Consider the following 13,713-nt stretch of genomic DNA (forward strand, 5'->3'; position numbering starts at 1 on the left):
AAACATCGAGGGGCCTATTTTCTAAAAGTTGAGAAGGATTGAAAAGACATATCAACAAGGCCAGGACGATGCAGAGAATGGGGGTAGTTTCTCATATGGGGATGATGAAAAATATATAACACAGAGGGTAGAAGCAGTAGAAAATTACCAAAACCTGGATTTACACCATTTTGACACTGTTCCTGGGAAATGTAATGTCAGGGTTCTACTGTAATCCTAATCAGAAATTAAGAATGCCAGGTATGGGGGGAGTACCTACAAGGTTTGCCTGGCACTGCCAAATTTTCAAAACTATTTTAAAAGCATTTATAAGTTTTTTATCAGTATGGCTTGAATGATGACATAGGCATGTTAATTTATGGCACAAAAGAAGAATTGATCAGTCATAAGTATTGTTTAAAGGGATTCTGTCATCGGAAAACATGTTTTTTTCAAAATGAATCAGTTAATAGTGCTACTCCAGCAGAATTCTGTACTGAAATCCATTTCTCAAAAGAGCAAACAGATTTTTTATATTCAATTTTGAAATCTGACATGGGGCTAGACATTTTGTCAATTTCCCAGCTGCCCCTGATCATGTGACTTGTGCCTGCACTTTAGGAGAGAAATGCTTTCTGGCAGGCTGCTGTTTTTCCTTCTCAATGTAACTGAATGTGCATACCTCCCAACATTTTGGAAGTAAAAAGAGGGACAAAAAATTTTTTCCGCACATAGCGCAGCAATTTTTGTGACCACATCCCTTTCTGTGGCCACAACCCCTAATTACCATGTTTGATTTACAAAATTTGGCAGGTTATGAAAGTTTGAAAATATTTCTCCTTATTCTCCTTATCTAAACTGTGTTTTTGTGTCTCAAAATTGTTACAAAGTATCTTATTTGCACCTGTTAGCTGTTCTGGGCTCTCTGCTAAAAGCCAATTAAGTGAGAAACTTTGTTTCTTTTTCTGGCTGTTCAGTGCAGAGAAAAGAGGGACTTTCCAGTACAAATGAGGGACTGCGGGTTGAGCTGTCAAAAGAGGGACTGTCCCTCCAAAAAAGGGACAGTTGGGAGGTATGGAATGTGTCTCAGTGGGACATGGGTTTTTACTATTGAGTTTTGTTCTTAGATCTACCAGGCAGCTGTTATCTTGTGTTAGGGAGCTGTTATCTGGTTACCTTCCCATTGTTCTTTTGTTTGGCTGCTGGGGGGAAAAGGGAGGGGGGTGATATCACTCCAACTTGCAGTACAGCAGTAAAGAGTGATTGAAGTTTATCGGAGCACAAGTCACATGACTTGGGGCAGCTGGGAAATTGACAAAATGTCTAGCCCATGTCAGATTTCAAAATTGAATATAAAAAAATCTGTTTGCTCTTTTGAGAAACGGATTTCAGTGCAGAATTCTGCTGGAGCAGCACTATTAACTGATTCATTTTGAAAAAAAAAAAAAATTTCTCATGACAGTATCCCTTTAAGCTACAGTTACAATACCTTTGCTACCAGAGAATGAAACTGTTTGTAGTTCCACTTAAAATTAATGAAATACTTTCTTTAGCTACACCTTTATGGAAATGTCCTATTCAGGGGGATTTTTTATTTAAAGAAATAAAAGGGTAAAGAAAACTAGAGAAAAACACCAACTATACAATGTGTTAAATGCAACATACATTTCAGTAACTTGTAAGTAAGACATTGAAGCTTTGTCCATTATCTCTTTACCTAAGTCAATAGATACAGTATTCTTTCATTCTTTAATTACCAGCAAACTTTCACCCATCATATTAAATTATCAAAATATTTTTTACTGAAGTTTATGTGAAAAATATTTATTTTCAATGTTTACATGTAGGCAAGTAGAAATATATTTTATAATTATACAATTTTATATAGTATTTATATTAAAGCTTTTAGCCTGAAAATTTAAATGACCTGACATGATTGGCTTTTTTTGCAATTTGAAAAAAAAAAAAAGCTCCTGAATTCATAGTAAAACATAAACTAAATGGGAAAAAAACTCAAAAAAGAACTTTTGTAGGAAAATAAAGATAAGTGCTACAGGAAACAAACATAAAATTCAATAAGTCACTTTTCCAACATATACTTTGATTGGTGTTGGATAAAGACTATAATATATTTTGCTGGTACTAATTTCTATCCAACTTTTCACTTCCCTCCTTGGCAATAACTGTTAAAATAACAATAATAATAATGTTAATTAAAACAAGCTCCTTGGGAGAATTTAATTAAGCCTGAAAGTGCCTAATGAACACTAACAAAAGGAGACATACGTTAAAATGAGATCCTGTAATTATAAGGCAGTATCAGACTTTATCAAATAAATATATTTCTGGAATCTGTTGATGACCTGTGTGTGTATATACATACAAGATTATTTTTTCCATAGTAACATGAAAAGAGGCAGGTTTCATACTACGATGAAGGGGGTGAGGCGTCCATGTTAGAACATTCTCAGATGTCTTGCAAGCCCCTAAATGATGCACTCTATGTAATTTTTCTTTTCCGACTTTGCAAACAATGGCACATAGCATTACCCTGAATGGAACTGACAGTGCAAATATTTTTTGACATGCATTGAAAGCAGTCTGCAACATTTGATCTTAAGCTGATAATGAATTTAAAGAAAGTGATAGAGATACGGCACTTTTCATTGTCAGCTCTACATCTTCCTCGATTCATCTATGGCTTTATATGGCACAGCAGAGACTTTCTCAACTGTTATCTCAGTCATTGACCATCCCGGCACCAATATCCTTTATACCAGGATTGTCTGGGTTATTCTCCAAACTGATAGGCTCAGTGATGTTTGAGAAGTTTGAATTATATCCATTTCATTGATTCCATCCACAAAGTGCTCCAGAACATTCCCCAATACTTGTGTAGTTGCTACTAACAGTTCTACATTGCTTTCTAGAGGTGATTTAAGGCTGTGATTCTAGATTCTAGGTCTTCCTAGTGGATCTGAGAGAAATCAAGCAGAGTACTTCATATCATTGTGCTGAAACTTCAATGACATATAAGGATGTCTCTTGTGGCTTTTCCTCCCATTTGTCACCCTGCTCAAGTCATCATGAAATATGTAAACTTAAAATGCATATAAATGAAAGAGCCACTTTTTGAAGATACTTCCCCGCCTCAATGATCTGAAATGAAAGAAAGTATACATTAAATTAGTATTTTTCATGTACTATTCATGTAGTATTTTTCATCTTCTGCCATCTTGATCCCTACTTCCCCTAAAACACAATCAGAAACAGCCTGCTGAAGGAAGTGGCGTGAATGACAAATTATCCAATCTTGAGAATGGATGGGAATGTTGAGAGGCTGGATTTTTTTTAAATTTACTTATATTAGATGCAGTTTAGACAGTTTCTATGCATTTTTTTTATCACCATGTCAAAATGGGTAGTATATTTTACTGAGACAGCTTAATTAGCGGAGTGACTGGGAAATCATGAAAACGCAAAGAAATGTATTTATTATAATAAAATATGTATATATTTGGTAACAAAAAAATCCCAAAACTAAGGGCCCGATTTAAGAATGTTCAAGCCTTCGGTCTCGGCCTTCAATTCCCAAAACTGCGCAATAGTGCCTAAACTCTTGAGTGATTTATTCCTTTGACTACCTAGGCTTCCTGATGAGCGGGGTTTTTTTTCCCCAAGCTGACATTCCAAAAATATAAAAAACTAGGCACCTAAAAACTGCTGAGCTGTTTGGCTGGGGGGAAGAATGCTCACAGGAAGACGAGGTTTTCAAAGGAAGAAACCACACGAGAGTTTAGAAACTCTTGCATGGTTTTGGGACCTGAAGGCTCAAGAATTCAGTCTGGCCCTTAGAGGCAAAACATGAGTGACTTTTCACATTTTTTTTTTCACAAGAAAAAGTTGCACGCTGGTGACAATCACATTATTCAATTCGTTTTCAGCGAGGCAAATAAAGTTGTTAGAGAATATTCCCACTGACTTTTTTGTCAATTTTTCATTTTATTCCCTTAATACAGTTCAGCTATTTGAGATTTCAGAAAATACTTGATCTTCATTCAGATTTTTTTTTTGCCACATTTTTCCCGATCTATAAAAAAAGTGCCAGCTTATTTGTAGGGCATAAACATTGAACACAAATATTGAAAAAGAGACATTTTGAGATGACAGCATTACTTTATACAGAACACTGTAACTGCAACATTTACGGTAACAAGTTTGAATAAATATTGTGGCTCTCCTGTCTAAGGAGTTAATAAAAGGGTTTTATCTAGATTTCCTATTTGACCAAGAAATGGTGAACTTATTAGTAGTGAATCTTTCATTATGAGCATATATTGACTGTAAACCAAAAATCTGCAATATATTTCTGCCATATATTGCCAAGGATAGGTATGGAACTTGTTATCCAGATTGCTCAGAACCTGGGGGTTTTCCCAGATATGACAGGTTTTTTCGTAATTTGGATCACTATATCTGAAGTCTACAAAAAATCCTTTAAACATTCAATAAACCCAAAAGGGTTGTTCTGACTCAAATAAGGATTAATTATATCTTAGATACGATCAAGTACAAGGTACTGTTTTATTATTACTAAAAAGAAAAGCATTTATAAAAATTTTATTTATTTTACAATTGAGTCTATAGGAGATGGCTTGTCACATATGGTTTGATCATGGCTCAGGCTTCCAACTATAACAGCCGCCTTTCACTTCGGAAGGAGCCCTCACTACTCTGATGGCACCAGGTCTTAAAGTGAGGGAACAGAGTTAGAGCAAAGTGTAGTAGTAGAACAGGCCAGGGCCAAAACAAAGCAGTCAGTGCAGTACAGTCAGGATCGGGAAGTCAGTAACAGGCAAAGGTCAGTTCAGGCAGTGATACAGTGGTGGTCAAGGACAGGCAAGGGTCAAGGAACAGAGAAACCAGACAAGAAGCACACACAGGAACTATAGACCTATGGTGGGTGATGGGAAGGAGGATGTGGCACTTTTAAATATTTGAATTTCACTCAAATCACGATGACGGCACACGTGTGCCAAAAAGTAAGGAAGCGTGTGTCAAACCCAAAAGTACTGCATGCACGACTATTAAAAATGCTGGGGCCGTCTACGATGCCTCCCAGGTACTCTAACATGGCCTTCCCATAATTTGGAGCTTTCTGAATGGGTTTGTGGATAACAGACCCCATACATGTATATGAAAAGTATAAGTATAATTTACATAATCCAGGAATTATTTAGAAAATCACTGCTAAAGTAGATCCATCCCTTTCCATAGGTTCTAGTACATGTAATCCCAACTATGTTAAACTTTCACCTTGAAAGCAATCATCTTCTTATTTGTAATCCTATTTGTAAACACCAGTTCACCCTACTGGTTCTTTTTTTTAACTTTAAAAAGATTTTTGGCTTTAACCATCCTCCTGTGATTTGTTTGCTGGTTAAACATCTCAGCGATTATTGTCTGATCCATCTAATTCAGGAAGCCAGTTCACACAATTTTAGATGTTGGTGTAAAATGGATATAATCTTCCTGTACTTCTGCCTTCAATTGGATTAACTGCAAAGCCAGTAAAGTGTGGATATATTTACATGTAGGCTTTCTAATTTAAAGAGCAAAAGTTAGTTTAGGGGCTGGAAACTTGAATAAACCTAGAACAAACAATACTGCATACAAATTGTTATTATTTCTACCCACAAGCCTGCCTTGTTAAAATTCTAAATGGAATTCATTGACATGCCCTGCACTTATTTTACAAGATTTACAAACTGGATGATTTAGTAGCTTGGCTATAGCATCAGTAGATACAAAAATGAAAGATTTAGAAGGTGATTTATGAGGAAATATAGGGATTTGCCTTCCCAAACTACAGCAGCCTTCAGTATTTCATAAGCAGACAAAGCAGATTAGAATTCTATGAAGCTGCCCATAAGTGGGACAATAATAGCTGCCGACTCTGCAAATGATTGATCCATGTATGAAGCCCACCAATATCTGGCCAAAAATTAGCCAGATTAATTGGGCAGATTTGAAAATTCTGTCGGCCAAGGAACATCGGCTCATTATGCATCCCTTGACAGGCCAATAGGCCCCACTGGATGACCTGATTGGCCAATGAACGGATCAGCCTGATACGGTGCAGCATATGGGTGGCCCAATAAGACCTAGATCCACTTATTTGATGACCTCACCAGACAAGCAGATCAAGTCAGAAAGGCTGAAAGAGCACAGAAATACAAACAAGTAATTAATTCATGGATAGAGAAAGTGTGCTCAGGAGAGCCCTTAGGATGCATACACAAAATCATTTTAGAGGTGTCATTTAACTCTCCAGCAGAATATATGAGTACTTTATAAATAGATGATAATCATCTTGTTTATTGGTCTGAGATTTCTGAAGCCCCTGCAGTGTTATACCCATATTTAGCAATGACCTTTATACTAAGCAATTTAAATTAACATTTTCCGTAGCTGAATTAAAGGCTTTTGAACTGCAGTGCATGTATTGCAACGTTTGCCTGAACAATCTTTTAAGAAATATTTATGTTGGCAACATTTCATTTTCTATTAGTTTCATAAATACTTAGTTGCATGTGTTATATAACAGCCCAGTAACATAATAATGCATAATTTCAATCTTCCAGTCACTACACACAGCACTACAGGGGAACTAAAATGATGCTTTAGGAAGAATTGGGTCCCTAAGGTCAAATTACGAAAACATTTTCTCTGTTAGTTGACATTGAGCCTCTTTAAGATGCTGATACATATCCATATAAAACCATAAGCAGCACGTTTGTATTCAATAAGCAGGTCTTGATGTTTTGTACCACAAGTCATTTCAAGTACATCAGTACCTTAATGTGGCAGTGATATACAGTTTGGATTATTCCTAGTATTTTGCAGCAAAATCCAGAAAACTAGAGATTTATTTTTTATTTTAAATGTGCCAGCCTTTATGCAAAAAATCTTAATACTTATTAAGAACCAGTGTCAACTGAACTATTAGACAAGGGAGCTGCTGCTCTAGGATTCATTACTTCAGTAGGCTGGGTCCTCCTGCAATGTAGTGGGGCAAAATTCAATTTGCTCTTTTCCTTTTTGTTGCTAAGCACTGCAATCAGAGAGCACTCTGTGAAATAGAAACAAAACCAACACCCAGCAGCTTGGTTTATGCCGTTATCAGTTCAAGCTGGAAAATAGGTCTAGGGACTATTAGGGCAATTCAGGGAGATTTAGTCACCTGGCAACTAATCGCCTCGTCTTTGCGGTGACCAATCTCCCCGAACGCCTTCCCTCTCTCTTGCGCTGGTTAAAATGAAAAATTGCCTGCGATTAAGCACACGCGGCGATTCGTTTTTAAAAGTGGCAGGCGATTTTTCATTCATCGGGGAGATTGGTCGCCGCAAAGACGCAAAAGAAGAGGCGATTAGTCGCCAGTCGACTAAATCTCCCCGAATCACCCAGTGTGCCCCTACCCTTAAAGCAGGGATCTCCAACCTTTTGAACCCATGAGCAACATTCAGAAGCAAAAGGAGTTGGGGAGCAACACAAGCATGAAAAATGTTCTTGGGGTGCCAAATAAGTATGGTGAGTGGCCATTTTTAGCCCCTATGTGGATTGTCAATCTACATTGAGGCTCTGGTTGGCAGTACACCTGGTTTTTATACAACCAAAACTTGCCTCCAAGCCTGAGATTAAAAAATAATCTCCTGCTTTGAGACCACTGGAAGCAACATCCAAGGGGTTGGAGAGCAATATGTTGCCCACGAGCTACTGGTTGGGGATCACTGCCTTAAAGTAACAGTAACACCAAGAAGATGGAAGAGTTTTAAACAAATGACAATATAATGTACTGTTATCCTGCATTGGTACAACCTTTGTCAGAAAACAACTACAGTTTATATAAACAAATTGCTCTGTAGCCATTGGGGCAGCTATTCAAGCTCAGGATAAACAGTAGATAGCAGATAAATTCTGAGGAATCCCATTGTACAGAACTTATCTGTTATCTGCTGTGTAACCTGTGCCCTTTCTCCTTTTTTGGCTTTGAATGGACACCCCCATGGCTAACAGCAGCTTGATAAGGAGTTGTTTACAATTGCAAGTGCAGTGAGTAAATTCTGAGTGTTTTTTTCCCATAATGCAATATTTCCCCCCTAGAATTCCAGCACCAATGCAGGTGCAATAGGGCATTGCACTGGATGCAGTTGCAGCAGAGGCACAAATATTAATGCAATTGCACTTATTGGATGCAATGACATTTTTCCAAGTCCACTTGATGTCATTACAAATGTTCAATGCCAATTCTTGAGATGCAAGTGCACTGCACCCACTGACACACAGTGCTGAGGGAACCTGGAGCTACCACCAGGTCTGGAGGTAGTCATAGCTCCAAGGTTCCTCTGTGTCAATAGATGCAACGTATTTGATTTGGAACGGGAGGCAGAAAAGAAAAGCAGCACCAAGCACAGCTATGCAGGAGTTCATTTTGCCACAAGTACCTTTATTGAATAGGGTTTAACGTGCAGCTGATTGTGGAGAAAATTACACAAGTGCAACTGTGCTTGCAGATATAAATGGTTCCTATCCTCCCTTAACAGTACTTGCTCTAAACTTTAGGGTACTGCATAGGTTCCCAGTGCTTTAGGTATGGACATTCTATTAGAATTATATCTTAAACCATGTAATGATCCGTTGAACATCATAAGGTGGCCATAGACGCAAAGATCTGCTCGTTTGTCAACGACCCTATCTTTCCCCGATATGCCATTAACAAGCATGGCTATATCGGGGGTAATCTGATTACGATGCGCAATGGGCTCCGGCGGGATTGGTCGGGTCAAAATCAAACCTGACTGATCGACCAAACGACCGATCTCCACCGGACAAAAGATGTCGGCACACGTCACACACGATCCGAAAATCGTACGAATCCTCGATTCGTACAATAGAATCTGTGTGTCTATGGCCACCTTTAGGGGCAAATTTACTAAAGGGCGAAGTGACCAACGTTATCGTAAATTCGCCAGTGAAAGAGATATACTCTAGCGCTACTTCGCACTCTTACGCCAGGCAAAGTTTTGCACTAGCAAAAGAGCGTTACTTCGCAAATTCACTAAGATGCACATTTTACTGAACGTTTCCTGTTCCGCCAGACTTGCCTTCGCCAGCTCAGACCAGGCGAAGTGCAATGGAATGTATAGGGCTTCTTCAATTTTTAGTTGAAAAATTTTCTAAGTCCCAAAAAATGCTAGTGTCTTAGCTTTTTCAGGATAATAGGCTGCATAATTCTGTAAAAAAAAATTTGGTTACCCGGGCTCCCCCATACATTTCATCACATAAACTATACACTGGGCACATGTGCAGGGCAATATAACAACTCTATTTTATTTTATTAAGGTTTCCCGGGCTTGTGTAGTGTAATGTATTTGCTGCAACATATTCGTCAATTCAACTTTAACTTCCCGCCGTATGCAAATTAGCCAACGCTAGCACAACTTCGCTTCACTTGGAGCAGTAACACTAGCGAAACTTTGCCAGAGTTTGGTGCCCTGGACGCAACTTCTGATTGCGTTGTCCTGGCGAATCTACACCTAAGTGTTGTGATGTGAGCAAAGCCGTCGCATTTATGGAGGTTAGTGAATTTCAAAGGTCTGCAGTTACTTACCTTTCAAATAAAAGGAGTAAACTCTGCCTATGGCAGATGTTGGCACTGTCTGGTTGGGATTTAACTGGAATACTGAAGTAAGCCTTCCTGACTTGATCCCTGTATGCCATTGCCAATGCCTGCCATAAGCAGTGCCCCCCATTCATTTGAAAGGCAAATCACAGCAGAGATTGAAGAGTGGGCAAATTTGTGCCATTTTGCTTCGCCAAAAAAATGCGTGAATTTACCGAAAGATTCGGGAAGCGGCAACATTTTTTCAAAGCGCATTGAAGTCAATGTGCAGCAAAATAATTTTGGCACACATCATTTTTGACACAAGCCACAATTTTTATACGTGCGCCTATTTTGTCAAAATGCATTAGTAAATGGGTGTCAGAATAATTTTCATGTGCGACAATTTTTGTGCACGTGACAATTTTGTCATGTGCCAATTTTTTCTTAACACGCCAGAATTTTCGCCACAGTTTTGCGAATTTATTTGCTGGTGGCGACAGGCAGAAATTTGCCGTAAACTCATACCTAGTGAATTTATGAGTTCCTAAGACTGTAGCAGATATATGTGTATGTCATATATCAAACAAGTTTTGCCCAAAGGCATTCAAATACAATGCAGTGCGTTAACCAGTCAGGTAATTTAATACAATAAATATATTATACTATTGGCTAAAAAGTGCCTGAATGTTTTTTTTTTCCTGCTTGTGTATGCTAAAGTGAAAAAACACATTAACTAGCTCAGCAGGAACTTTATGTTAAGTAATTTAAAAATCCTACTGCATGGTATTTCTTTTAGTTACCGCATTTACTTAATGGCCAGACATATATTTAATAATACTGCAATACTAATACAACAGAGGGAAATTTAGCAAATAAGTATTTGAGTGCTAAATATCAATTTCATTTGTGCAATATGTGGAAAATATAATAGAATCAGAATTGGGCAGATACTAGTTAATGTCTCAGTCAAGATACAATAAGGCTAGGTAACACTTGACCAAAATAACAGTTCTGATAATATATGAGTGGATGTGGAAGCGGGGGGGGGGGCGCCAGGCACGTTTGTTGCCTACCCCTACTCTGGGCCCTTGTTCCCCCTCCACCCACTAACAATGGCTGTCCCCCACTGCATTGTGTTCATGCATGCCATGCTCCCCCCCACTGTGCCATTACTGTGCTTGTTCACGTGGTGCAGAAGGGAGGGGAGAGGTGGCCCGGCACTGAGTGGAAAAACCCTATAACTAAAAATTTCATGAAATGAGGATGCAGCTCCCATGTGTTTTCAGTATTTGAAACAAAATAATACTGTCAGTATCATTTAGGAAGTGGCCAGCAGTATGTGTCACATGCATAGCATTTGTATTTCCAAATCTCATACAAAGGCACTGAAAAAAAGGTTGATATTTAAAGTCACTTGGCATAGCTGTTTTCCAAAATATTTGTTAATATTCTCTTATTGGTGAGATTAGTTGCAGTTTTATACTAGTGATGGGTAAATAAATTCGCCAGACACAAATCTATATCGAATTTCCGTGTTTCGCGCAAGCGAAACTGTGGCAACAATTCACCGGCGAAAAAACACAGCGTCAAAATAAAAGTTGTTGTGCATCAAAATTGTCGTGCACATAAAAATTGTTGCATGTCAAAATAATTTTGACGCCCATTGACTATTGACCAATCACTATTAATACTTATTTTAAGACTCAGATCCACTTTCCCTTAATATTGTTTATTTATTAGTGTTATGTCCTAGACTGGTAATTTTTCCAAATGCATCTGATAGCTCAAAGCTAATTGCTGTGAAGTATTTATCCAAACTTTTGCATCATTACTTCCAATCTCTGTAGCATTACTTGTGTTAAAATTTTCAACTTTTACGACAAAGAAATATAATTACTAAATCACATACTGTATATGCATTTTTCCCTTCATTCTCTCTAGTGCAAGCATTTAATTATTACTTACTGAGATTTGCATATACATGAGAAATGTAGGTTGCGCATTAAATAGGGATTATCTTTAATCTTACGAAATTGAAGGTTTATAAAATCACATTATTGTAGACATGAAATGGAAAATTTCAGCTGGCTCATTTGTCATTTAATCACTGAAACTTCATTAGATGCGCAAATCATGGTACCCCTCCTCCTCAGCCCTCTGCTTCAAGATTTAGCCACAAGTTTCCAGTGGCAAGCTGGGAGAATTTTCTTTCTTTAAATTGAATTATTCTATCTAGGCACCTTAGAGCTGCCGGTCCCCAAAGCTGTCACCATAGGCTCAGGCCCTCTGGAGTCTATATAGACAATACAGCCTTAAATATATAAATATGTTGGATTGCTGGATGTTATTGATATGGACATTGCATAGCTATTGTATGTGGAGCACCCAAATTATTTCATTGTTCTATGTTTAAAGATACATAAGGACCCTGTTAAACCCCCAAGAGGACCCATTGTCTCTCGCTTGTGTTCAGCATTCTACTCCATGGCAGAAATGCTTGAGAGAGCTCTTAATCCTCTTGTCCAGGAAGTCTTATCTAAGGGATACTAGTAATGTCCTAGAATGTCTTCAGACTGACCCCTTTAAAAAGAATGTTATACTGGCCATGCTAGACGTGTCCAGTTTGTATACTTCGATCCCCCATCAGGAAGGGGTGGGACATCTATTGAAGAAGCCAAAGAGTTTTTTTTTCTGTGAATTACTCATGTTCATTTTACCAATAATTATTTCCATATTGGGTCTGAGTTTTTTCTCCGTTAACAGGGTAGTGTGATGGGCTCGAACAACACCCCTCCATATGCCTATGCCTTTACGGATTGGTTTGAGAAAACCTTTCTCTACAAAACATATTATATACATATTGTGAGATGTGGATGAGGTACATTGACAATGTATTTCTCCTGTAAGGACAGAAAAAAAGCCATACAGGGAAGTGATTACCAATAGTGAGTTCAATGATTCAGTAGTCTGCATTGTAAAAAAACACTGGTGGATTAAGAAGTTTGCATTGTGTTTTTTCAAGAATCATATCAAGGAATGATTAATTCCAATGAAGAATATCACGTTAATAGTAAATTACATTTACATCTTTACAATTAAAGAGTGATATGCCTAAAGAGAACATTGGGTAAAATACAAACTTCCTTATTAATCCAGAAAAGAACATTTATTGTTTTGGGGTGCATAAAACATCTTTTGGGTTTTAATTTAACCAAAACACAGCTTTTTTACATGATGCAACATCACAGATGAAGTATTTCATGAGAGACACTATGGGAGGAATTTACAAAAGTGGTGATAAAAGTGGAGACAGAATTGTCTGATTTTCCACCCTATTCACATATCTCCACTTCTGTGAATTTGTCTTTAACAGTTTCCCGAGTTTGTCTTTTGCACAACATTTCAAACAACATTTTTCAGTTTGTCATTAGGTGACTCTCAGCCAGGGCTGGGCCAGGTTTGCCAGGCACCCCAGGCAATCTTGCTAGCCACTCCACCCCTCTCCCCTGCCGGTGTGCTCAAACCCAACTGGCACGATGGAAAGAGAGCAGATGGAGGGGAGAGAGGAAACAGAGGGGTGAGCAACAGAGAGGTGGGAGGGGACAGCGATAGAGGGGAGGGGTGAGTGAAGAAGGGGAGAGGAGGGAGGGGACAGTAGTGGAGGGGAGGGTAACAAGAGGGAGGGGAGAGCGACAGAGGGGTGGGTGACAGAAGGAAGGAAGGGGAGTAAGATTGAGGGGTGCGGAATAGGGGTAGGCAGAAGACAATTTTAGAGGTAGCTGCCCAGTGCCCCCCTATCATTGTGCCCTAGACAGCTGCCTCTTCTGCCTACCCCTAGTTCCGGGCCTGCTCTCAGCTGTACATTTGCCTCATACTAATGAATGTGCCCTTTAGAGAAAAAATTCCCTGCCACTTTAAAAGACCTCTGTAGTTCTGGGCATGATGGGGATGGGCTGTGTACTGGTACAAAAACTTAAATTTGACAGGATGGCTTTACTTCACCTTTAAATAAAGATCTATAAGATATATTCACTTAAAATGCATTGCCTCATTAATTTAGCAAAAATAAA

At 38.5% G+C, this 13,713-nt stretch overlaps 1 protein-coding gene across 1 annotated transcript in view; it reads right to left on the reverse strand.

Annotated features, from left to right (window-relative positions):
* Positions 1–1,388: 1,388 nt before the first annotated feature.
* The window catches only part of prr16.L (proline rich 16 L homeolog), a 184,316-nt gene continuing 171,991 nt past the window's right edge, over positions 1,389–13,713 (reverse strand). The window contains exon 3 of the mRNA XM_041568270.1: positions 1,389–3,138. The gene's annotated coding sequence lies outside the window, so the exon portion shown is untranslated. The remainder of the gene's footprint in view (positions 3,139–13,713) is intronic.

Source organism: Xenopus laevis, chromosome 1L, assembly GCF_017654675.1.
Source record: "Xenopus laevis strain J_2021 chromosome 1L, Xenopus_laevis_v10.1, whole genome shotgun sequence".
Classification (NCBI taxonomy): domain Eukaryota; kingdom Metazoa; phylum Chordata; class Amphibia; order Anura; family Pipidae; genus Xenopus; species Xenopus laevis.